Here is a 26,496-nt window from a genome sequence, read left to right on the forward strand (position 1 = left end):
GTTTGTCTCCCTTCTGTGCTCCACCTTGGTTTTTGCGGTATCACCTCCCTCTGGACATGGCTCCCCCAATTTCCATTTTTCCAGTCTCCAGCCCTCTGGAGTAGGGTTGGTGTTTGGGTTTTTTGTTTTCCATGAACAGCTCCTTGCTGCCCCCTCCTGGCTCAAACTGTAATTAAGCCTTCCTTTTGCAGACCAAGGGGTGACGCCAAATCCTGGCGTTAGATAACTGTCGATCTCCTAGTTTTTTTCCATTTGGAAGGAAGAAAAGATGCTTCTTCTCTCTTATCTCTCCTATATCCTCATCTTCCATATTTGTACACCTATATCTTTCCATTTTTTTCTTATTTCTTTATTCTTTTGTTTACAAATCTGCATTTTTCTGGATCCCATAAAGCATTAATGCTGATATTATACTCTTTTAGATTCATAATAACAAGAACTCTGGTTTCTGGTTTCTTTTGTAGACATAAAACCTGATGTTCCTTATTAATGCAGTGTTCATGCTGCATGATCAAAATTCTGCAAGCACTGAAAGGCATAGAAACAAGAACCATCATCTGTAACTCAACTACAATGAATAATAACCATTAATGCCATGGTGTTACTTGTGCAGGCTATTTACATGACCCTGTAGTCACAGTTTGTAGTCTTTTCTTCCTTTTATAAATGTGTGATTAGTTATTTTGGTCCTTTAAAATGCTGACAGAGCCTCTTTTTGTAAGCAATCACACACACAACTTCGTTGGGGTCTCACATCATCATCATATTATAACCCTTGCAAAGCAAAGTTTAGATACATGAATAGAAACTTCTCTATATTCCCTCAACACAGTGGAATATTGCTCTGATGCTTAATAAATGTGGTTGACTGGCTGTTTTGAGTTCATGATGTGTTTTCCAAAGTGGCAATAAAAATGGTAATGAAGTGTTAAGTTATTCTCAGCTACTAAATTCCTAGTACCAGGACATGATAAATTGTCTTTTTGATGATCAAAACTATTTGATCATGAATTTTCACTAAGTCACAATAACCTCTGAATTTCTCTCCAGCCACTTTTATCCCATATGTTTCCCAATTATCCACATCATGACTGAATTATCTTATAACTAATGAGAATATGAGATAAATACATCATATGTTAAGAAGGTAGTTTTGGAAAGTAGCCAAACTTAGAAAAATCTTCTAATGTAAACAGCATTTGGGGGGGTGTTTCACCCTGGATATCCTATTGTTAACAATTCATCTGTCTTGTGTCCTTTCTGGCTATAGAGCTAGAAAGTAATAAATAGGCTCAAAAATCAGAGTCAAATCCCAAAGGAATTCTCAAAATCAACCCTGATGGTGTATTTCTTGTGAATTTTTCTAACTTTCAGAAGCTGTTGAAGTTAACGGTCTCAGATAGCATGATATCTGAAAGCCTCAATAGAAATCCGTGGACAGATCTGACTGTAGATGTCATAGGGGTCAGCCTTGATGTGGATGGGGTCTCCCTTTCTCTCTTAGTAGTTACAAATGAGAAGCAGAATATAAAATGCCACGAAGATTGGATTGAAGGAAGCACTTACATCATCCACATTTCAATATTTACATGAGCTTTTACACATTTAAAGAGCAAGAGACATAAATATGCTTTTGAAAAATTAATAAACTTTATTTTTAGCGAAGTTTTAAATTTACAGCAGAAATCGAGCTAAAACAGTTTTCATATATCCCAGTCCCATACTTGCACAACTTTCCCTGCTATCAACATCCCACAATAAATAGTGCACTCATTATAACCAATTAGCCCACATTAACACAACACTGTCACCCAAAGTCTTTAATTTACAGTATGGTTCACTCATGGTTTTGTACATTCTATGTGTTGTGATAAATGTAGAACGACATATAGCCACCATTGTATTATCATACAAAATAGTTTAATTGCCTTAAAAATCTTCACTATTCTGCCTAATTCCCACCCCCCCAAACAAACAGCTCATCATTTGTTTCCAGTTTGACCTTCTTGACTATCATAGGGAAATCCTACAGTATGCAGCCTTTTCATATTGGCTTCTATCATTTATGCATTTATTTCTCTATATTGTTCCATTTCGTGACAACTCATTTCTTTGTAACAAAGAGTAACATTAACATTCCATTGTCTGGTTGGACCAGGACTATTTTTCCACTCACTTACTGAAGAACATCTTTTGCTTCAAAGTTTTGGCATTATGAATAAAGCAGCTATAAACATTTGCGTGTATGTTTTTGTGTGGACATATATTTTCAATTCATTTGAGTATGAATTGAAGAACACAATTGCTGAATCCTAGGGTAAGAGTACATTTAGTTTGTTAAGAAACTGCCAAATTGTCCTCCAAAGTAGCTGTACAATTTTGCATTTCCACCAGAAATGAATGAGCATTTTTTTTCTCCACATCCTTACCAGCATTTGATGTTTTGGATTTGGGCAACTGTAATGGTTGTATAGTGGTATCTCTTTGTTATAACTTGCAATTTCCAAATACATCTGATGTTGAATATCTCATGTGCTTACTTGTCAGCCATGTATCTTCTTGGATCCATTGTATATTCAAATCTTTTGCTCATTTTTAAAAATTTTATTGATCATTTTCTTATTTCTGAGTGTTTAAAGTTCTGCTAAGACAGTCCTTTGTCACATGAATCTTTTGCAAATATTTTCTCTGTCTGTGGCACGTCTTGAAGAGCATGCTTTTAAAAGAGTTTTCTATTAACATTTTTTTCTTGGGATGACAAATGCAGAGATATCCTCTTAACATATTTAGCAAATAATTGTTTCATCAGGGATAGTAGATAAATTGAATTTTCCTAATTATACTTCATTCCAGTTCAAGAAATTTAGAATGTGCTATGCTCTGTGACTATTCAATATCTAGTCCCATTTTCTTAAATTTTAAGTGGATATGACCTTATAAGAAAGAATACCACAAGACTTCTATTTGTCTGACTTTATGCCTAATACCTGTGGATGCATTGCTTTTCTGGTTACTATTTCCTGGTCAGGGATATTTTGTAGAAGGTGAACAAGGATTTTTTTTTATCCCAGCAATTATTAAAGTATTACCATGAGAGACCCCAAGAATAACTGAGATTAAAGATAAAAATGTGGTATTATATTTCAGTTCTTTATCCAACATTCTCAAATCTTATAAGTGTTGCTAAAAACAATTTGGTATAATATTCCCTTTAGGGCAAAATGTCAAAAATGAAATGTTCACTCTGTATTATATAAAATGTCTCCCCAAAATAGCTTTGTAATTCTCTTTAAAAATGCTATTTGTGTTATCACTTTTTCTTTTTCTTTTTTCTTTTCCATTCTTTCTAAGATATTTTCAGGATTATAGCTAAAAGTTATGTTTAATGTTGGAATTCCATATAATTCTCTGCCTGTTTTCTTCTTGGTCATGATGGAGAATGGTGAATATGGTAGGACTGTACTTTTATAAAATCTATATATGAGAGCTAATTAAATCATTGAGCACATTGTGTTGTTATGTAACTTCCCCTTTATACTTTGATTATATTGGAATACTTGCAGTTTCAGAAGTGCTCAGATAATATTTTCAGATGAAATCAATCAGGTTTAGTGGTGTGGTTTACTGGGTAAAGCCGCTGCCTGCAGTGTTGGCATCCCATATGAGCACCAGTTCAAGTCCTGGCTGCTCCATTTCAGATCCGGCACCCTGGTAATGTGCCTGGGAAAGCAGTAGAGGATGGCCCAAGTACTTGGGCCCCTGCACTTACATGAGAGACCACGATGAAGCTCCTGGCTCCTGGGTTTATCCTGGCCCTGTCCTAGCAATTGCAGCCATTTGGGAAGTAAACCAGCAGATGAAAGACCTCACTTTCTCTCTCTCTCTCTCTTTCTGCCTCTGCCTCTCTGTAACTTGCCCTTCAAATAAGTAAATAATTTTTTTTAAAAAAAGTAAATCAAGCAAGTACTTAGGCAGATTCAGATTATTCTAAACACACACACACACATTATCCTTTTTAGTTATGCAATGCTATAGAATTATTCTGTTATTATACACACAAGCATAGTCTTTCTCTCCCAAACCTCCCCTCTCTTCTCCTGATACCCCCACCCTTTGAAGTGTGAATACACACAGAATTCCTTGATTAAAATAAATTTGAGAAACATGACCTCTGTTACAAGCACAATTCTCAATAAGAGAGTTGCCTTTATATCCATTACATCTTTTTAATGATAAACATAACACTCTTTGCTCTCTTTGTAAAGAAAGCTATTGCAAGTTAGGGTAAAAAACTTAGGTAGACTTTTGGCTTCCCCTGAATAAAGCATTAGATAGCTTCAGAATCCTGCATGATTACAACAATTTGAGCAGGTATTCTTGTCAACTATTTTGTTTAAAGGTGTGTTGGAACTAGTACTACAAGATCTTCAACCTGTCAATAGACAATTAGATGTGCTACAAAACACATTTCTACTCTTAGTGTTTTCAGTATGTTTAAATTGGGTGAAGTCACAGTTATTAGCTTGATAGGCAATGATGTCATTGACTCTCTGGGCTACATCTCTCCCTATTAAACATGGCTGCACAGGAGGATAATTTTGGACAGCTATATTAGACATTGCTGAATTTTGCAGATCTGGCTAACATGGGAGCTTCCTCTCTATTGAATCTGGTGTCTCTGCCTTGGACTGAATTCTCAGAAATCATTAATAAAGTAATTAAAAATGCTCCTGCCATTTCTCTGATCTCGGATTACAGCAGTTCTAGTAATTACTGTTGGCAATATGCAATATACCTGGGGCCTATTAAGTAGAGTTTAATGAGCTTCTTTTTTCTTTTTCTTTTTGCAATCTTTGCACCTAAAAGGTTGTAAAGGAAAAACTGTGCTAAGGATGTCAAGCCTCAACACTTCCTATGCCATTAGTTTTTGTGATGTTTATAAAACTGCTTAAAAACTTTGTTCTTTTCTTATTTACACAGCTCTCTCCCAGGCCAGTCATGCTGCTGCCACTTCTAGGCAGTTAGCATATTCTAATTAGACTTAAAATTGACTTGGTGGGCCAACTACTACTCCTACAGTGGGAAGGACAGTTACTAAGATTAATCATTCATCCCCTGCAATAGGCTGGCTGAAAATCGTCTACTTGGGATACTTGTAATCATTTTTATGCCTCGGTACCTTGGGACATCATTTTTCTTATAAGATCTTTCTATGAAAGTAGCATCTAATTTTGGTCTTTCTACTTTTCTGCTCTATCTCAATTTATTGAACAGTTAGTCATTTTTGAACACTTTCTATGCGTAGGTGGATATTTTCTCCTTTCTTCCTTTGTCATATTTAATTATATGCAGATCTTTTCTTAGCTGAAGATGGATGTTGTTTCAGTCATGATTAAACCCTGTGTGTTTCCTTTAGATATTAATACAGAGATCATTGGAGTCTTAAGAAAGCAAGAACAATGATGATCACTATAAGGACAGGTTTACCATTAAGTCTTATTTACTCAAGAAGAGGCAGAGCTTTTTCCTTCAGTAGAAACTTGGACTTTGGAATTGATGGTGAGGCCAGGGCAGCTTGGTGTTGGAAAGAATTCAAAGAGGAGGGAAGAGTAAATAGGAGTAGTAGTGTTCCTTTCAAGTCAGTGAGTTGACTTTTCTGTTTTAGAGTAGGAAATGTAAGAGCCAGTTGAGAGGTTATCTCATTCAGTTTTAAAGACTTAAACAATGATTTCCACCTCAACCTGGGTAATATGTTATGCTTTTTGAATTGTCAAAGATATCCAGGTTTTCTTCAGGGCATAGTATAGTGATCAAGAACATGGACTTGGAAGACAGACTAGATTAGTTTAAAGTTTGCCTCTATATTGTGTCTGTGGGCAAACTTATTAACCTATCTATGGCTCAATTTCCTAATATATAAATTTACAAGCATACATAATTGGTTATTGACAGATGACTTAAAATCATGTATTTATTGTATTGTTATTTCCTGGTTGTTTTGGTTTCAAAGAGACACAACTTTTGAGTGACTGTACTCTATGTATTTAGGTTAATTAAAACTGAACAGAAATTATATTTATGTATTATATATAATACCACATAAATTGTAAGATTACTATGTAGATTACAAGACAAAATATTTGAAAAGCAACTAGAATGTTATTTTCCAAAAAGCATATAGTGTTTTCTGAATAAATGAAATGTTCAACCCTTTCCAATAAAATGGAAAATTTTAACATTAATATACAAAGGAGGAATAGCTTGGAAAGTAGCTTATACAGCATTATGCCAATATAAGATGACATTACTTATGATTTACTTTCCATGAAAAGAGTTTAGATGTACATTTTGTGGATGGCCTATAAATTCTATTGAGTGATTGAGCACTCTGCTTAGTATTTGGTCCACATTGCTATTTTTCATATAGATTTTAGTTTGCTAAAGCTTTTCATTAGATTTGAACAAAATGATGGCTACAGTAGTTTCTTTTCTCTACAGTATCTTTCACCATAGAATCTTGCTATACAAAGCACTTAGATAAAGGCATTAAATTATCATTTATTGATAAGAAGCTAAAGTTGGAGAATTAATTTTTTATTTATACATTAACCTTTAATAGTCATTTAACTTCAGAAATAGTCATAGACATATGGTCTTTCAATACCTTCCAGTTAAGATATTCTAAAATCAATCTTTTCATTTCCAGAAATAAATCCAATGTGATCACGTCATTTCCCTGATTAGAGCTATTTAGTATCTCTCCATCATCCGTGTAAGATAAAATACAAGTGCCTTAGTTGACATACAAGGACTTCCATGATGAGACCATAACCTTTTTGGTCCAAAGTTTTTTCAATTCTTCTCTTCCTCCTCATTTCAGCTCTAGAAATCAAGCTTAGCAGCAGTTTACAACTGTCACTTTTGCAGCTGACAAGAGCTGATCTCAGTGTCTGTGATATACTTTCTGACCCAACTTTCTACCTCTACTCCTAGTCTTTTTGTGATTCTTTGACCCAGACTTCATGTTTTAACTCTTTTTTTTTTTTTTGAAATTAAAGTACTAGGGGTACTTAAGCTTTTCCCCGTGGTATCACTCCAATAAAAATAAGCTGACTTTCTATAGTGCACTGTCTAAGGCTCTACATATACTAATTCATTTAATCTTCCTAATAATGCTGTGAGATACATATTCTTCTATTTTGCAAATTGGGAAACTGAGCCATCACATGTTTAAGTAAGTCATTCAAGGTCATATTGTTGGTTGAGTAAAGAACCATAATAAAATGAAGTGTATTGGCCAGTGCTGCAGCTCAATAGGCTAATCTTTGGCCTGCGGCACCGGCACGTGGGATTCTAGTCCCGGTCGGGGTGCCGGATTCTGTCCCGGTTGCTCCTCTTCTAGTCCAGCTCTCTGCTGTGGCCCGGGAAGGCAGTGGAGGATGGCCCAAGTGCTTGGGCCCTGCACCCACATGGGAGACGAGGATGAAGCACCTGGCTCCTGGCTTCGGATCAGCGTGGTGTGCCAGCCGCAGTGGCCATTGGAGGGTGAACTAACAGTAAAAGGAATACCTTTCTCTCTGTCTCTCTCTCTCACTGTCCACTCTGCCTGTCAAGAAAAAAAAATAAAAAAAGAAAAATGAAATGTATTGCCCTATACTAACATATGTACAATTTTAGATTTTTCCACTTGTCAAATTTTTGTAGTTTTTATGTAAATGTCTTTACTCTGTAAATACCTTAATAAAATATCACCATTCTCAACATCAGAGATTTGCTCTTGTCTTTTTTAATTTGACTTATCAACCATTCTTTGGTTTAACCATCTTTCCATTCTCACAACAACATTGTCAAACACTGAGCTTGTTTTGGGGTATAAACACACATTTCCTCTTCTTTGAAAGCATAATTAGCCCTGCTTTTTAAGCTATTAGCTAGAGGAGAAAGATTCAAAAATTTCTGTACTCTAAATGTCTTTCAGAAACATAGAACCAAAATATTCTGATTTTGAGTAAAGAGTCCACATTCCAGAAGGTAGAGAAAGATGTGTATGAGATGAGGGTTAACATCAACACAATACAGGAGGGGATGATTTAATGACTTTGTTCCAGTGATAATTCAATATTTTTATATTGTGTTTTTCTCCATGTCCACTTGATTTTGTTTCAGGCATTTGCCAGTTTATTCTATAGGTTTTTTTTAATACCCAACTGTACCTAACTGTACTTTCTTTAACAAAATTTGATAACATTTTAAGTAGGGTCACATAGTAAACATGACAACATATTTGTCATGATAAAAAGTATCCACAGCCATTTCTTTTTTTTTTTATTTTTGTCAGGCAGAGTTAGAGAGAGAGAGAGAGAGAGAGAGACAGAGAGAAGGTCTTTGACAGCCATTTCTATACTGATAAAAAAAAACCCTCTCAATCAACTTGCTTTAAATGTGGATCAGATTCACCATAGAAATAAGAAATTACTACAAAGAGTTGTATACCAGCAAACAAGGAAATCTATCTGAAATGGATAGAATCCTGGACACATACAACCTACCAAAATTGAGCCATGAAGACATAGAAAACTTAAAAAAACCCACAGCGAGACAGAAATTGAATCAGTAATAAAGGCCCTCCCAACAAAGAAAAGCCCAGGATGGGATGCATTCACTGCTGATTTCTACCAGACATTTAAAGAAGAACTGACTCCAATTCTTCTCAAACTATTCAGAACAATCAAAAAAGAGGGAATCCTCCCAAATTCTTTCCATGAAGCCAGCATCATTTTAATCCCTGAACCTGAAAAAGATACAGCAGAAAAAGAGAATTGCAGATCAATTTCCCTGATGAACATAGATGCAAAAATCCTCAGTAAAATTCTGGCCAATAGAATGCAACAACACATCAGAAAGATGATTCACCCAGACCAAGTGGGATTTATCCTTGGTATGCAGGGATGGTTCAACATTTGCAAATCAATAAATGTGATACACCACATTAACAAAATGCAGAAGAAAAACCATATGATCATTTCAATAGATGCAGAGAAAGCATTTAATAAAAATAAAACACCCTTTCATGATGAAAACTCTAAGCAAATTGGGTATGGAAGGAACATTCCTCAATACAATTAAAGCAATTTATGAAAAACCCACGGCCAGCATCCTATTGAATGGGGAAAAGTTGGAAGCATTTCCACTGAGATCCAGTACCAGACAGAGATGCCCACCCTTACCATTGCTATTCAATATAGTACTAGAAGTTTAAGCCAGAGCCATTAGGCAAGAAAAAGAAATTAAAGGGATACAAATTGGGAAGGAAGAAGTCAAACTATCCCTCATTGCAGATGATATGATTCTTTATTTGGGATCCAAAGAACTCTACTAAGAGACTCTTGGAACTCATAGAAGAGTTTGGCAAAGTAGCAGGATATACAATCAATGCACAAAAATCAACACCCTTTGTATACACAGGCAATGCCACGGCTGAGGAAGAACTTCTAAGATCAATCCCATTCACAAGAGCTATAAAAAACAATCAAATACTTTGGAACAAACTTAACCAAGGACATCAAAGACCTCTACGATGAGAATTACAAAATCTTAAAGAAAGAAATAGAAGAGGATACCAAAAAATGGAAAAAATCTTCCATGCTCTTGGATTGGAAGAATCAATATCATCAAAATGTCCATTCTCCCAAAAGCGATTTACAGATTCAATGCAATACGAATGAAAATACCAAAGACATTCTTCTCAGATCTGGAAAAAAATGATGCTGAAATTCATATGGAGGCACAGGAGACCTCCGATAGCTAAAGCAATCTTATACAACAAAAAAAGTCGGGGGCATTACAATACCAGATTTCAAGACATATTACAGGGCAGTTGTATTCAAAACAGCATCATACTGGTACAGAAACAGATGGATAGACCAATGAAACAGAATAGATACACCAGAAATCAGTCCAAACATCTACAGCCAACCTATATTTGATCAAGGATCCAAAACCAATCCCTGGAGCAAGGACAGTCTATTCAACAAATGGTTCTGGAAAAACTGGATTTTCACATGCAGAAGCATGAAGCAAGACCCCTTCCTTACACCTTACACAAAAATCCACTCAACATGGATTAAAGATCTAAATATATGACCCGACAACATCAAATTATTAGAGAACATTGGAGAAACCCTGCAAGACATAGGCACAGGCAAAGACTTATTGGAAAAGACCCCAGAGGCACAAGCAGTCAAAGCCAAAATTAACAGTTGGGATTGTATCAAATTGAGAAATTTCTGTACTGCAAAAGAAACAGTCAGGAAAGTCAGGAAAGTTAAGAGGCAACCAACAAAATGGGAAAAACTATTTGCAAACTATGCAACCAATAAAGGATTAATAACCAGAATCTACAAAGAGATCAAGAAACTCCACAACAACAAAATAAACAACCCACTTAGGAGATGAGCTAGGGACCTCAATAGACATTTTTCAAAAGAGGAATCCAAATGGCCAACAGACACATGAAAAAATGTTCAGGATCACTAGCCATCATGGAAAGGCAAATCAAAACCACAATGAGGTTTCGCCTCACCCCGGGTAGAATGGCTCACATTCAGAAATCAGCTAACAACAGATGCTAGCGAGGATGTGATGTGGGGAAAAAGGGATACTAATCCACTGTTGGTGGGAATGCAAACTGGTAAAGCTACTATGGTAGTCAGTTTGGAGATTGCTCAGAAACCCGAATAGAGCCCTACCATACAACCCAGCCATCCCAATCCTCGGAATTTGCCCAAAGGAAATTAAATTGGTAAATAAAAAAGCTGTCTGCACCTTAATGTTTATTGCAGCTCAATTCACAATAGCTAAGATCTGGAATCAACCTAAATGCCTATCAACAGAAGACTGGGTAAGGAAATTATGGGATATGTACTCTGTAGAATACTATACAGCAATAAAAAATGAAATCCAGTCATTTGCAACAAAATGGAGGAATCTGGAAAACATCATGCTGAGTGAAATAAGCCAGTCCCAAAGGGACAAATATCATATGTTCTCCCTGATCGGTGACAACTAACTGAGCACCTAAAAGGAAACCTGTTGAAGTGAAATGGACACTATGAGAAACAATGTCTTGATCAGCCCTTGTCCTGACTGTCGAAGAACAACTCATTATTTTATTCCTTTTAGTATTTTTTTTCTAATTAATACCATTGGTTGAACTCTTTTATTAACACACAATTGTTCTTTAATTGAAAAGTGATCCCTGTTAAATATAAGAGTGGGAATAAGAGAGGGAGGAGATGTACAGTTTGGCACATGCTCACTTGGACTTACCTCTTGTGGTAGAGCTAGAAACGTGCAAGGGGATTCCAATTCAATCCCATCAAGGTGGCATGTACCAATGCCATCTTACTTGTTAAAGTGATCAGTTTAAGTTCATAATTGATCAAAAAGATAGGATTAAGTGTCAAAGGGATTACATAAATAAGACCAGTGTCTGCAAATAATAATTAATAGAATTAAAAAGGAGAGAATGATCCTACCTGGCAAGCAGGATACACAGCAGACTCATAGAATGGCAGATGTCCTAAACAGTGCTCTGGCCTCAGAATCAGCCCTTAAGTGATTCTTATTTGACTAAAAAGCCCATGAGAGTATTTCAGGCATGGAAAACCAAGACACTGTGGCAATAAAAAAAATGACTTAAATGAAAGATCTCTGTGAGTTAGATCACAGCAGAAAGAATGGGCCATTAAAGAAGAAGGTATCTTTCTCTGAAGGGAGGAGAGAAGTTCCAATTTGAATATGGACTTGTCTAAAGATCAGAGTTTGTGAACTCAAGAGGCTTCCATAGACTTGGCAGCTCATGACAAGAGCCTCAGGTGATTACTGACGTCATAAATAAGAGTGTCAATTGTTAAATCAACAACAGTAGTCACTGTGCACTTACTCCCCATGTAGGATCTCTGTCCTTAATGTGTTGTACTATGAGAATTAATGATAAACTACTACTCAAACGGTACCCTATACTTTGTGTGTCTGTGTGGGTGCAGTCTGTTGAAATCTTTACTTAGTATATACTAAGTTGATCTTCTGTATATAAAGATAATTGAAAATGAATCTTGATAAAGAATGGGATGGGAAAGGGAGTGGAAAATGGGATGGTTGCAGGTGGGAGGGAAGTTATGGGGGGGGAAGCTGCTACAATTCAAAAGTTGCACTTCGGAAATTTATATTTATTAAATAAAAGTTGAAAAAACAAGAACATGTGGATCAGGTTGATTGGATATTGATGGAAGATGACTTAAATTCATGTATTAATTGTATTTTTTCATAGTTATTCAGGCTATAAGACATAACTCTGCAGGGCACTGGATAAATTGGACACAGACAAATTCCCGTTTGTCTCAAATACTCCTACTGTGTACAATAGGTATGGAAACACAACCCAGAAATTAACCATTGAATGTCTGGGATTTTAAAATTAAGATGTTTTCTGTTGAATTTGACAGTGTATGTCACGCATGTGTAGGTGCAGAATATTCTGCTAGAAAGACACTGTGTTCCTCCTTCCTAGTATGGAGTTTGATCCTACCTTACTACTATTTGACTTCTCTCTAAACGTTCCTGTAAAATTTCCTATTGCATCAGTACAATTCTTCCCATTGTACGTTTTGTTGGGCTGTACAGTTCTGGCTCTACAGAAATCAAAAATCATACTTCTTCTAAAATATTATATTTCCTTTTAATTATTTTTTTCTCCCCCAGGAATAAAATAAAAAAAAAAAAAAGGAATGTCTCTACTAAGCAACTGCAAACCTGTGAAACAAGACTCTTTTTTTTGTATATATAAATATTTATGTATTTATCTAAAAGAAATTGCTACAGAGAGGCAGAGGCACAGAGAGAGAGCCTTCCATCCACAGGTTCAGTCCCCAAATACCTGCAGTGGCCGGAGCTGAGACGATCCAAAGCCAGGAGCCAGGAGCCTCCTCCGGGTTTCCCATATGGATGCAGGGGCCCAAGGGCTTGGGCCATCCTCTGCTGTTTTCCCAGGCCATAGAAAAGAGCAGGATCCAAAGTGGAGCAGCCAGGTCTTGAACCAGTGACCGTATGGGCTGCCAGCACAGCAGGAGTTGGCTTTATCCACTACACCACAGTGCCAGCCAGAAGACTATATGTTTTTAAAAACTTGCTACTTTTGCTTATGATTACTGTCAGCTGAATCAGTCTAAAACTTCATCTAAGTGGTAAAGAGTAAGAAACAGAATAAGGTAGCCAGTATAGTATGAACACAAAGAAAGTAAATTATATTGTTTGTTTTGTCATATTTTCTGAAGTGTGTTGCTTGGTGTGGTAGAATTTTTTGCGAATTTTGAAACAACATATAAGTATGATAGCATCCATTCCCAGCACCGTCAGAATAAAATCCGTTTGATAAACGGATTGTAACCTGTTGTAAAACAGGTTTGTGCACACTAATAATATATCTCTGCTTCCTTCCAACCTAATTTCCCACTGAAAACCAAGGAAGAAAGAGAAACTCCTGATGACCTTAGATTATTTCTATTTGCCCTTTCTTCTAAGAATATTTTAAAATACAAATACTGTGCTCAGGCCGGTGCCGCAGCTCAATAGGCTAATCTTCCACCTACGGCGCTGGCACACTGGGTTCTAGTCCCGGTCGAGGTGCTGGATTCTGTCCCAGTTGCCCCTCTTCCAGGCCAGCTCTCTGCTATGGCCCGGGAAGGCAGTGGAGGATGGCCCAAGTGCTTGGGCCCTGCACCCCATGGGAGACCAGGATAAGTACCTGGCTTCTGGCTTCAGATCAGCGCGATGCACCGACTGTGGTGGCCATTGGAGGGTGAACCAACGGCAAAGGAAGACCTTTCTCTCTCTCTCTCTCTCTCTCTCTCACTGTCCACTCTGCTTGTCAAAAAAAAAACAAAAACAAAAACAAAACAAAACAAAAAAAAACTAAAAACACCAAACACTGTGCTCATAGTAACATTTGTAAAATGAAATCTTATTTTCACCCACAGATTTATTTATATCTTATATTAATATTTCTCTTTTTTTTCGGGGGGGGGGCAATGTCATGACATAATGAGTAAAACTGCTGCCTGTGACACCAGCATCCCATTTTGCTATAGTTTGTGTCCTGGCTGCTCCACTTCTGATATAGCTCCCTGCTAATGGCCTGGGAAAGCAACAGAAGATGGCCCAACAGCAGAATATGGCCCAAATGCTTGGGTCCCTGCCACCTTCATGGGAAACCCAGATGAAGCTCCTGGCTCCTGGCTTTGGCCTGGCCATTGCAGCCATCTCGGTGTGAATCAACAGATGGAAGATTCTGTGTGTGTGTGTGTGTGTAACTCTCTGACTTGCAAATAAGTAAATAAATCTTAAAAAAAGAAAAAAGAAGAGCCAAATTTTAAAAATATTTACACTTCTCTTTAGGTAATCACAGCATCCCCTACAATTCTTAAAATCATGATTCTAATAAACATACAAGCTCAAGAATTGAGTTTGTGAACTGACTAGTCACCTCTTAGTCTACAGATTAGGAAAATAAGAGAATGATAAACTTATCTTAACTTTCCTCATCCTTAAATTTTTTATTTTCTTCAGAGTAGGATGAAGACTTAAGAAGACAGGTCATTAATTAGCTTGCCAACAAAATGGTGCTTTTTGTTGCCAAAAATACCATTTCTCCCTTCGTCTCATTGTTTAGGACACAGAGAAAGAGAGAGAAGGAGGTTCAAGGTCCTGAGACATACCAAATTCATTACATATTTCTTAGTGGTTTGCCCAGGTGGCCCTTGCCATACACAGGCTAATCCTCTTTCCCTTGGGGGTGCAATTTGAATCAACATTCCTTACTTGTTGAAGACTCCAAGAAGTATGTGATCACTTGATATTTTTACAGATCAAAAGGGTGAAGTTTTTATTTGTATTCCTCTAAAGTTTAGCAGTTATTTCCTGGTTTTGGGAATTTTATATCAGATAGGAAACCTTACCTTGATATCTTGAATACTTAAAATGATTTTCCTAAGGTCTTCCACAAAAATGAGAAAATCTGGAAGAAAAGAGCTACAGAAACATTATAGAGGATCACACAACCATCATGGTAATTTATAAACAGAAAATGCAGGAAAACACTCTGATGGATTACGTTGCAGAAATGTTGATTCCAAGGCCTTGGGGAAACTCCAATATGCATTTGCTGATTTTGCTTTAGAAACAGAGCTAATCAATTGTGGAATAAATATCAGAAAGGAACTGAATAATGAAACCTATTGACTTGTTTGAAGAAAATAAAAGTATGGGAGCTGTACAAAGAGAACTACAAATTAAAACTTAGGTAAAGAAATAATGCAGAGCATTTCAATGACAGAAAAATCATGAAGAGATAAGAGGATGCATTTAGGAATATCCTATTTTGAAGAAAAGGCAACATAGAAAAACTAAATGAATAACAAGTTAAGGAAGTGGTGAAAAAAAAAGTAGTGTTAAGAAAACCCTCTTGGAGATGACGATAGTCACTGAACAAGGTATTTTGGTGAAAAGATTGCATCAGTCATATACTGTAATGGGAAAATGGCGCACTTTTATCTATGGTGCGATCTACATCCTGACACCATCCTAGGCTCTAGCCCCTTCCATTGCTGGAAGCCAGGTGGCCACATGGCCCAACCACTGGTGTCAAGCTCTACCCCAACCCTAATGGGATTCGCTGCTGCTACTTCCCTGCCCGCCCTCCAGCAAAGTTTTAAAAGGACCTGTTCCTGAACACGTGGCTTTCTCTAGCCTCCTCCTCTGGTCTCCTCTCTCTTCTCTCTCATCTCTGCTCCTTTCTCTTCTCTCTTCTCTCTCCTGCTCGCTCTCTCTCCTCTCTTGCTTCCCCTCTCTTGCTCCCCTTGCTTGCGCTCTCTTCTCTTCTCGCTCCTTTCCTCTCTCTCTTCTCTCTCTCTTTCTTCCTCTTCATCTCCTGACCTCTGTCTCTCTTACACTCTCCTTCTTTCCTTTCTTGCCCCTTCCCTCCAGCCTGCTGGGTTTTCCCCAATAAACCCTTTCCCTTACTCCAGTGTTTAGTGTGTTTTTTGACTATCTAACTTACTGCATCTTGTCAGAGTCTCCAAATTAGCTGGTCGCATCCCAGATTGTGTGTTTATTATAATCAAGTTCTGAGCAACTGGTTTGATTTGAACTTCACATGATTTAATATAATCAAATAGGCTCACATATTCTCATGCTTCTTTGGGAATAAGGAAGAGCTTTCTTTTTTATTATTTTTTTTTAATTTAAAAGTAAGATTGATTAGAGTCAAAGCCCTCCAACCACAGTGGCATGGAGGGGGGCTCCAAGAAAGTAAAAAACCTAAGGGGCTGGTGGTACTGGGGTTTTTAAGCACAATTTTTGAAAAAAAAAAACAAAAAACTGACATTCAGATTAACATTCAGTTACAAGGCTGGGGACAAAATCCATAAAAAGACCTGATTTGCAATCCTTTATCCTGTCTGGATCAGAAAGCTGGAATACCTAATTTACTTTAGAAAATTTAGAATAAACTGGGAGCTCAGAAGGAATTGCCACTGCCTTGCTAATCTCATGATAAGATTGGAATCTTTCAAGGAGTGGGCAGGTAGGCACTCAAGAGGCTTCCATAGCCTTGGCAGCTCATGACAAGAGCCTCCGGTGATTACTGACATCATAAATAAGAGTGTCAGTTGTTAAATCAACAACAGTAGTCACTGTGCACCTGCTCCCCATGTAGGACCTCTGTCCTTAATGTGTTGTACTATGAGAATTAATGGTAAAAATAGTTTTCAAACCATTCTTTATACTTTGTGTGTCTGTGTGGGTGTAAACATTGAAACCTTTACTTAGTATGTACTAAGTTGATTTTCTGTATATAAAGATAATTGAAAATGAATTTTGCTGGTGCCGCGGCTCAATAGGCTAATCCTCCGCCTGCAGCGCTGGCACACCGGGTTCTAGTCCTGGTCGAGTGCTGGATTCTGTCCCAGTTGCCCCTCTTCCAGGCCAGCTCTCTGTTGTGGCCCGGGAGTGCAGTGGAGGATGGCCCAAGTACTTGAGCCCTGCACCCGCATGGGAGACCAGGAGAAGCACCTGGCTCCTGCCTTCGGATCAGCGTGGTGCGCTGGCTGCAGCACGCTGGCCATGGCGGCCATTGGAGAGTGAACCAACGGCAACGGAAGACCTTTCTCTCTGTCTCTCTCTCTCACTGTCCACTCTGCCTGTCAAAAAAAAAAAAAAAGAAAAGAAAAGAAAAAGAAAATGAATCTTGATGAAGAATGGGATGGGAGAGGGAGTGGCAGATGGGATGGTTGCAGGTAGGAGGGAAGTTATGGGGGGAAAAGCTGCTATAATTCAAAAGTTGTACTTTGGAAATTTATTTTTATTAAATAAAAGTTGAACACAAAAGAAGAGCTTTATATTATTTGAAGAGTATATTGAACTCCAGTCACCATGAGCACAGCAGACAACTTCTCCATGTTTTCTTAGCAATGTAGGGACATTGAATTCTTCTAATGCCCATGTAAACTGTATTTTTAACCATTTTGCCTAGTCTTCAAGTTGTGGTCACAGTTTTCTAATGCATTATCAAAGCCTTCTCTGGACCCCAAAGTAATCGGGGACAGCAGGGATTCCAAAGACATTGCTCAGTGGATAGCCTAGGTCTAGAACGGAGGATAATTGTGCCATAGGAGGGGCAAGTGTGACTTTTCTGTGTTCAATTTTAAGTCCTTATAAATACAGAGGCAGCCGTGAAGGATTCACCATAAGTTCCTGGGGTAGAAAGATATATCACGCCAGTGGAACATACTTTCTTAATTTGAGATAATTTTATTTAGCCATCTCATGAGAACAAGATTTAAGATATTTCTTTGCTATCTGTGTTGCCAGACTTGTTCACTACAGTGATTATTTGTTCTTTGTTCACTCATTCAACAAATATTTTTGGAGTCTATTGACAAATTTAGGCTAGTCTGTGTTAGTAGGTTAGTTGCTTAGTGTGTGATCATTACAAATACAAACTCTTACAGGGAATTGGTGAGCTTGTACCTGTTGTTTATATCCTCCCAGTTTTTCAAATCAGTTCTTGGCATGCCATTAGAAATTAATTTCTGCTTAATTAATTGACTTTAATTAGAATAACATCAATAAGATACAGATTTCAACTGGACAGTTGTAAAAATTATAATAGCTGATTTTTAGAATAACTTGTCAAGGAGTAGGACTCAGATAAATGAGATCAGGGATGGGAAAGTTTTCATTCCAAAGGCAATAACAGAACAGTTGCCACGCCGATATTGCACTTGAAAAAAAGGCTGATTTTGAGGAGTGAAAAGGCACAAAAGGAAGCCCAGAGTCTTTCTTGGTTGTTTCTTAAAACCATAATCCAGGGAAGAAGCTGAAACTTGTAAACGAGAGCTCAGTCAAGTGCTGGGTTTCAGGAAAGTTCACGCAAGGGGTGAATGCAAAATTGTTTGGTGACCTTCCTTGGTTGGCTCTTTTAGTACATGGCACATGTTTGACTACACGCGGCAAATTTTGAGGCCTCTGAGTACTTCACTAGTAGGAAAGAAGTAGCAGTGCTGTGTCAGGCTCAACAGAGATGTAAGGGTAGCAGAGAGAGGTTGGAGAAGCAGAATCTACCGACTTTGATGATAGCAGCCCTGCTTTTGCACAAATGAACCTAGCGCTTAGAAATGCCACAAACACTTGTTTTGGGAGAATCTCTTAAAAGTGTGTGTTCCCCATCACAAGGCTTGATTGAGCTCCTGCTGATTAGATGAGGCCCTTCTTGCTGTTGTGAAGACATTGTAGCACAGGGTTGTGATTGAAGGCTTTGGAAAAGGGGAATTCTTATGTCAACCTTGCCATTACCTACAATATTTCTCTATTTTTTTGTGTGTACATTTGACTCCAGGCAGCGAAAGTAGGTCTTGCTAGTGTTCCTGGATGAAAGAGTCATACAAATGGAAGTTGTTCCTGTTGCTTAGTGTGTAAGCTTCTCACTTATCAACACCCAGTTCTCCACTTGCCATCTCAGTATGCACATTCCCCCACTCCTGCCAGAAATTCCCAAAGAACTTACACTATGCCCTGCCTCTGTTAACAGCTTACCCTAAGGAGGTTTTGGTATGGATTTTCCTCTCTTTATGGATAAACTCTTTATTTTTCACCAGGTATTTTCTAGGCATCACCAATTGATCTTTTCTTTTTCACTTATGTAACTTTATGATCTCCAAAATGCCTTTTTCTAGAAGTTTTAAAACTAGGCATAGCCTTGGCAGCTCATGACAAGAGCCTCAGGTGAGTACTGACACCATAAACAAGAGCGTCAATTGTTAAATCAACAACAGGAGTCACTGTGCACTTACTCCCCATGTAGGATCTCTGTCCTTAATGTGTTGTACTATGCGAATTAATGGTAAAAATCGTCTTCAAACAGTACTTTACACTTTGTGTTTCTATGTGGGTGCAAACTGTTGAAATCTTTACTTAGTATATACTAAGTTGATCTTCTGTATATAAAGATATTTGAAAATGAATCTTGATGTGAATGGGATTGGAGAGGGAGTGGGAGATGGGATGGTTACAGATGAGAGGGAAGTTATGGGGGGAAAAACCTGCTATAATTCAAAAGCTGTACTTTGGAAATTTATATTTATTAAATAAAAGTTTTAAAAAACTAGACAAAATCAAAGTACAGTAAATATTATAGCCCAAGGAAGGAAAAAACTCATTCAACTTTTAAAAAGGCATTTAAGGCCACTTGCATGACATAGCATTGTGTTAAAGCTGCTGCCTGCAGCCCAGCATCCCAAATGGGCACTGGTTCGTGTCCTGACTGCTCCACTTCCCATCCAGCTCCTTGCTAATGGCCTGACAGGGGCAGCGAAGGATGGCCCAGGTGTTTGGGTCCCTGCCATCCACATGGGAGACCTGGATGAAGCTCCTGACTTCTGGCTTCGGCCTGGCCCAGTGCTGGCTGTTGTGACCATCAGGGGAATAAACCAGCAGGTAGAAGATCTCTCTCTTTCCCTCTCTCCGTGTAACTCTGACTTTCAAATAAATAAATAAATCTTCTTTAAAAATTGAAAAAAAGCCATCTACGAAGATGTGTGATGAGGGTGGGCACTTAACCAAGCAGATCACACATAGATTAATATGGCCCTTGTCACACATTGAAGTGCTTGGATTTGATGCCTCCCTCTAGTTTTGGCTCTTGTCTTCAGTTTTCTGTTATTGTAGACCCTGGAAGGAAGCAATGATAGTTCAAAAATTGAGTTCCTGCCTCCCATGTGAAAGAACTGAATTGAATTCTTGGCTCTCAGCTTCAGCCCTTCCCGGTTTTATATGTGGACCTCTGGGGAGTGAACCAATGGATGGGAGATTTCTTTCTCTGTCTCTCAAAAAAAGTACAGTGAAGACATGCTCATTAGTCTTGGTGGTGTCAAGGAGTTTATGAGCTGATTCTTTGCACAAGCAGTCTCAAACTTTCTGAAGAGGTTGTATTGAACCATCTGTTTGGAATTTGATATGTATTCTTTCAGTGTATTGATTTGGGATCAGGCTGTCATTCTGATCCACAAAAGCTCACTCAATTAGTATAATAGAATTGCAGTCTGTATTTTCAAACTGCGGTACATATTTTCAGACCACTGGGAACAGGAATCAAGCAGTCTTGAGAATTAGGTGGAACAATGACCTTTGCCATTTGCTAGCAACAGCCCTGGGCAAAAATTGAAAACCTGTGCAGTTTGCCTTAGATGTCTTCTCTGTCCTATCTTCCTTCAGTCTGTGCCTCTATGTGGGTCCTACCACACCCTAATTCTCCCTAAGGCACTCATATTCAAACAGCTCTGCCACCATTTCCATGATATATTTTCAGCTCTACTTTCTTTCTGCATATGCTTCTACTTGATTTTAACTCTAACATTTCTTTTCTTTTTAAAAGATTTATTTTATTTGAAAGGCAGAATCACAGAGAGAGAGAGACAGAGAGAGATGGATCTTCCATCCACTGGTTCACTACCTCAAATGGTCACAATGGCCAGAGCTGGACCAGACCAAAGGCTGGAACCAGGAGCTTATTCAGGGTCTCACTTGTGAGTGCAGGGGCCCAAGCACCTGGGACATCCTCAGATGCTTTCCCAGGCCCATTAGCAGGGAGCTGAATGGGAACCAAAGCAGCCAGGACTTGAACCAGGGCCAATATGGAAATCTGGTGCTGCAGGCAGCAGCTTAACCTGCTATGCCATGGCACTGGCCCCTGTCTCTAACATTTCAAGAACATATATGATTCGTCACATTTTGTCTTGGGGTAATTAACACTGCTTACTAAAACAAGGGACTCCAAAATCTTCATGGACATCAAGATAAAGTTTTTTTTTTCTGTTCACACAAAGTCCCATAGAAGTTGAGAGCTCCCCACTCACAAGACTGCAGCTTGAGACATGCATAGCCCCATGCCAGTGGGAGGTAGCTCTAAAGACAGATCATTGTCTCTCTATCACTCCTGGACTTTTAGGCTGATGTAATCCCACACAATGTCTGCTTTACAACCCCATGGCTCAACCACTGGTGTCAGCTCCACCTCCACCCTAATCGGATTCGATACTCCTACTTCCCTCCAACCCCTGCAAAGTTTTAAGAGGACGTGTTCCTGAACATGTGGCTCTCTCTGTCTCTTTCTATCTCTTGATCTTTCTCACTATCTCTCTTGATTTCTCTCTTACACGTTCCTTCTCCCTCTTTTCCTTCTTCGACCTTTCCCTCCGGTCTGTATGGTTCCCCACAATAAACCCTTTCCCTTAAAAAAACAGTTGGGAGCTCTTGTTGGTTGCACTGTGTCTCAGTGTCTTTCAATTTCAGCTGCAGCTGGCACTGTGGCACACCTGGTAAAGCCACAGCCTGTACACCAGCTTCCCACATGGGTGCTGGTTCGATCCTGGCTGTCCCACTTCCAATCCAACTACTTGCTAGTGGTCTACAAAAAGCAACAGATGGTGGCACAAGTTCTAGGGCCCTCGCTACCCACATGGGAGACCTGGAAGAAGTTCTTTGCTCCTGGCTTCGGCCTGGGCCAGCACTGGCTATTGAGGCCATTTGGGGAATAAACCTGTGGATGGAAGATATCTTTCCCCTTCCCTCTGTCGCCCACCCCATAACTCTTTCAAATAAATAAACATTAAAAACAAAAAGAAACCAACCACATGGGAGCCTGAGCATGAAGCTCTATGTGCATGCTGGACACATGACACACAGCTTCTCTGACCATTTATATGAGCCACAATTCTGTCACATGGTCCAATACATCTGCAAAGGAGTACAGAATTATTGATGAATACAGGAATAAGGTGAGCATTAATCTTCTCTGCTACAGGCTTACCTGTAGAATTTGTTCAGGAATGACCTGTTCCTCTTTCTCATGTTTTTTTTTCTTACCTGAAACCAGAACTTATTTGAAGCTCTACATTTTCTCCCCCAACCCAAGACTCAGATTTGCTATCTAGGTAGTGTGTGGTTGGTGTGTGTGTGTGTGTGTGTGTGTTCATGTGTACACTTGGTTACAGTACTGCATTTCTTATGGCAGTGAAATGACAAAAAAAAAACAGGTAGAGGATGCTAGCAGTGTAATATAGATAATGGGAAGAAATGTACAACAGAAACAGAAGCAGGAAAGAAGACATTGGAAAATTATTTTGCAAATTCTGGGACAAGTCAGGAGCTCACTCTATAGAGTTCTTATCTGTTTTAATAGCAGCTTGTTAAAACCACTTCCTTCTCCTCCACTAGACATTTTTTCACCAAATTCTCTGAATACCAAGAGTAAATCTAAAAGCTCAAGACCCAAGATGATTATCTTCATTCTTTTAAATTTTAGTCACAAGTAAACACACCCCAAATACAAAGGCCACTGTTAAGATGGTCCAAGTCCTGGTATGAAGCATTCACATCATTGAAAATTAGGAAGAAGGAAGCATCCCACTTCACTTCCAGCATATGGTGGTGCAGACTTCCTGGAATTCCATTGAGCATCAGTTCTTTGAGAATGGGATGGGAATAGTCTGTGACCCTTTAATGGATTTACACAGTAGCTTCCCACTTTAGCTTTGTACATCAAGAAACACTCAGATTCCTTCTTGAATGATCATCCCAAAGTATCTGGTGTGTCTTCCCTGTGGATTTTCCCAGCCCCAATAATGTTTGAATTTTGAGACTGATGTTCCGTAAATTGGTTTAAAACTACTAAATTCACTTCTAAAACATGAACATTTTGTGCCTTTTGTTTATGTAATCTTTTTTCTCATGGAAATTTTATTTATTTTTGGTTTTCCAACCATCTTTTTCATATTAGCAAAAAATGCTGTGTGCTGCAAAGAAAATGTAGACAGCAGGCTTGATGGAACACAGAGCAATTGGCCTGGCTTGGAAGAGGAGTTACACAGGCATGGGGAAACACTCAGATGTTGCTCTTGTTTCTGTAGCTGAAAGCGATTATCTGCTGGCTTCCACAGAAATCTAACTTAGATATATTAAAACTCATAGTATGGGCCGGCGCCGTGGCTCACTAGGCTAATCCTCCGCCTTGCAGCGCCGGCACACCAGGTTCTAGTCCCGGTCGGGGCACCGGATTCTGTCCCAGTTGCCCCTCTTCCAGGCCAGCTCTCTGCTGTGGCCAGGGAGTGCAGTGGAGGATGGCCCAAGTGCTTGGGCCCTGCACCCCATGGGAGACCAGGAGAAGCACCTGACTCCTGGCTTCGGATCAGCGCGGTGCGCCGGCCGCAGCGGCCATTGGAGGGTGAACCAACGGCAAAAAAAAGGAAGACCTTTCTCTCTGTCTCTCTTTCACTGTCCACTCTGCCTGTCAAAAAAAGAAAAGCTCATAGTATGAAGTATATATAAGAAGAATAAATCCACTAATAACATTAAAAAGACACATGAAATGTCAGAAGATGGAATTCTTATGTATTGCGGGTATGCTTCACTTGAGAGTTTTTAGGACACTTTCATCTACTTATTTGATCTTCACAACCTCATGAATATGTAGTACGCATGTTTTTATGCCTGTTTCATTTATTTTAAAAGAATAATTTATTTCAAAGTGTGTATATTTGTGTTGGTGAGAGGGAGAGCAAATTTGGGAGTCAGAGAAAAAGATACAGAGAGATCTTCCACCAACTGATTCATTTCCAAAATGCCTGCAACAGCTGGGGCTAAACTGGGCTGAATCCAGGAGCAGGGAACTCAATCTCCATCTTTCACATGGGAGACAGGGATCCAACTACGTGATCTATCACCTGCTACTTCCCAGACTGTGCTTTAGCAGGAAGGTGGGATTGAAAGTGGATCTGTGACCCAGACCCAAGCATCCGAAAATAAGACCTTCACGTTCTGAGCTATATGCTTACCACAACACCAAGCACCTTATTTTCTTTTTAAGGCAAACGAAAGCAGAGGGCTTAGTGTCTTGCTGGAGTAGCACTCTTCTTAAGTAGTCAGAAACAGGGCTCAGTTCTCCTGATACTCACTGAGTTTTCCTTGTGCTTTAACAGCCTGGACTTTCTTTCTCAGCAAGCTAAGAACTGATTTTTTTTTTTTCTAGATTTTGCTTGCTCATCTGTAGGATGGGGTTTGGTTTTCTCATTCCTTTTAGCTGGAAGATACCACATAACCATCGTAACAGTTCAAAAGCATCATTATCATCCTCGACTCCCATCTTACATGCAATCCTTAATCAGATTCCAAGGACACACATCCAAAGCATGTCCTAAATGCAAATTTCTCACCACTTGAGCCATGCCCATCATCTCTGGTTTGCATTCTCCCAGTAGTCTTCTGGCTGATTGCCTCAGTTCCTTTCTTGTTTCATCCCCTCCCAAGCTTCACCTTCCCACAGTCAGCAGATCATGTACTTCTGCTCAAAGCCCTCCATCGCCCAACCCCCTAAAATAAGCTATTCCAGAATCTCCAACAAGATATTCTTTGAGGACCCTTTTTTTAGCACGTTTTCTGCCATTCCTTTCCTAATTTACCAACTTTAGCTGACTTGCTTCCTTTCAATCTCTTTAACATGACAAGATTCACTATAAGCATTTGTTACCACTTGCTATTATTTACTTCCAAATGTGTGCCTAAATGCCTTTCTACCTTCAATGGACTGGTTTCACTACAAAGACATCTCTGCAAAGGAGTCTTTGGAATAATCCTATTAGTTAAGCTGCGCTCTAATATACACCATCAATATTTATCCCTTATTATGTATTACAGTATAAACTTTTTTATTCATTCATGCTTTTTCTGTTGGAATGTAAACTGCATGAGGACAGGCAATTTATATTGTTTGTAAATATATTTCCAGTGCCTAGAACATTGTATGGCAGACGATGAGTGTTTAATAAAGATTTATTCAGGGGATGAATGTGTTGAAGAAATGAACAACTCATGCGGTACGACCACTTGGGTCTTGTTATGGTTGGGCTGCTTCTTAGATGACACTGGGTCACTTATTTAACTTCTCTTATTCTCAGTTTTCATATTGGTAAAATGCCAATTATTATAGTTTTGGCCTCATTTTTAATTTTATGTGAAGATTAAGTGAGTTTATTGACATAGCTTGCTTCACAGGTGCCTGACATATAATGAGCTCTTTAAATTTTTTGAAAACTATTGACTCTGCTATGCATGGATAAAATATCTGAACAAACACCATCGTGTTATTCTCAGTGGAACTGTGCCCATCCATTTAGAACATGCAATCAACGGAACGAATGACTCAGCTCTTAATTCAAGTTGGACAGAATCTTGGATCTCAATGTTTGGAAACTGCACAATTGTTTCTAATAGAAAAAGTGACAAAAGCATGTTAAGGTTTTACAGGACGCCTTTGTCTTCACTGCCATTGGCAATAATGTGACTCCTTTCCAAGGCCTAGCTAGAGGTTGCTGAAGCCTACATTTCAACTAATTTAGGACCTGGTGCCAGGAGGACCTTGAGTTAGATTCTTGTGAGAATGTTTTTTTGCGGAAGTAGGATTACACCCATTTGCTTGAGTGAGGTGCTGAGCCTGGGCATTAAGCCTGTCAGGAGGGAGACAATGGTCGCATTTGCTTTCCTAAGCACCTGCTGTTAAAAGTTTTGTTAGAAGAGCCCTGGATCACCCCACACCCTGTGACCTAGGCCTGACCCTTGGCAGCCCTCTCCTACCAACTCTTTTCTGAGGCTTGGGCTGGGTGGTTCTAGCTGCTCTCTGCCTGGGCTTTCCCTCTGATGGAAAGGGCCTTTCCCACAGGTGGTGCTCCTAGGGCAATGTTACAGTAGAAGCTTCATGGAAGAGGGAGTTGACACCCGAAAAACTTCCCAGAAACTTCATCACAACACTAGTTGTGGGGAATCAATAAAAACACATAGGAGCAGAGGGGAGCAGGAGGGTTTCTATCCATAGAGGAGATAGGCTATACCTTT

The sequence above is a fragment of the Oryctolagus cuniculus genome, chromosome 3 (assembly GCF_964237555.1).
Source record: "Oryctolagus cuniculus chromosome 3, mOryCun1.1, whole genome shotgun sequence".
Lineage (NCBI taxonomy): Eukaryota > Metazoa > Chordata > Mammalia > Lagomorpha > Leporidae > Oryctolagus > Oryctolagus cuniculus.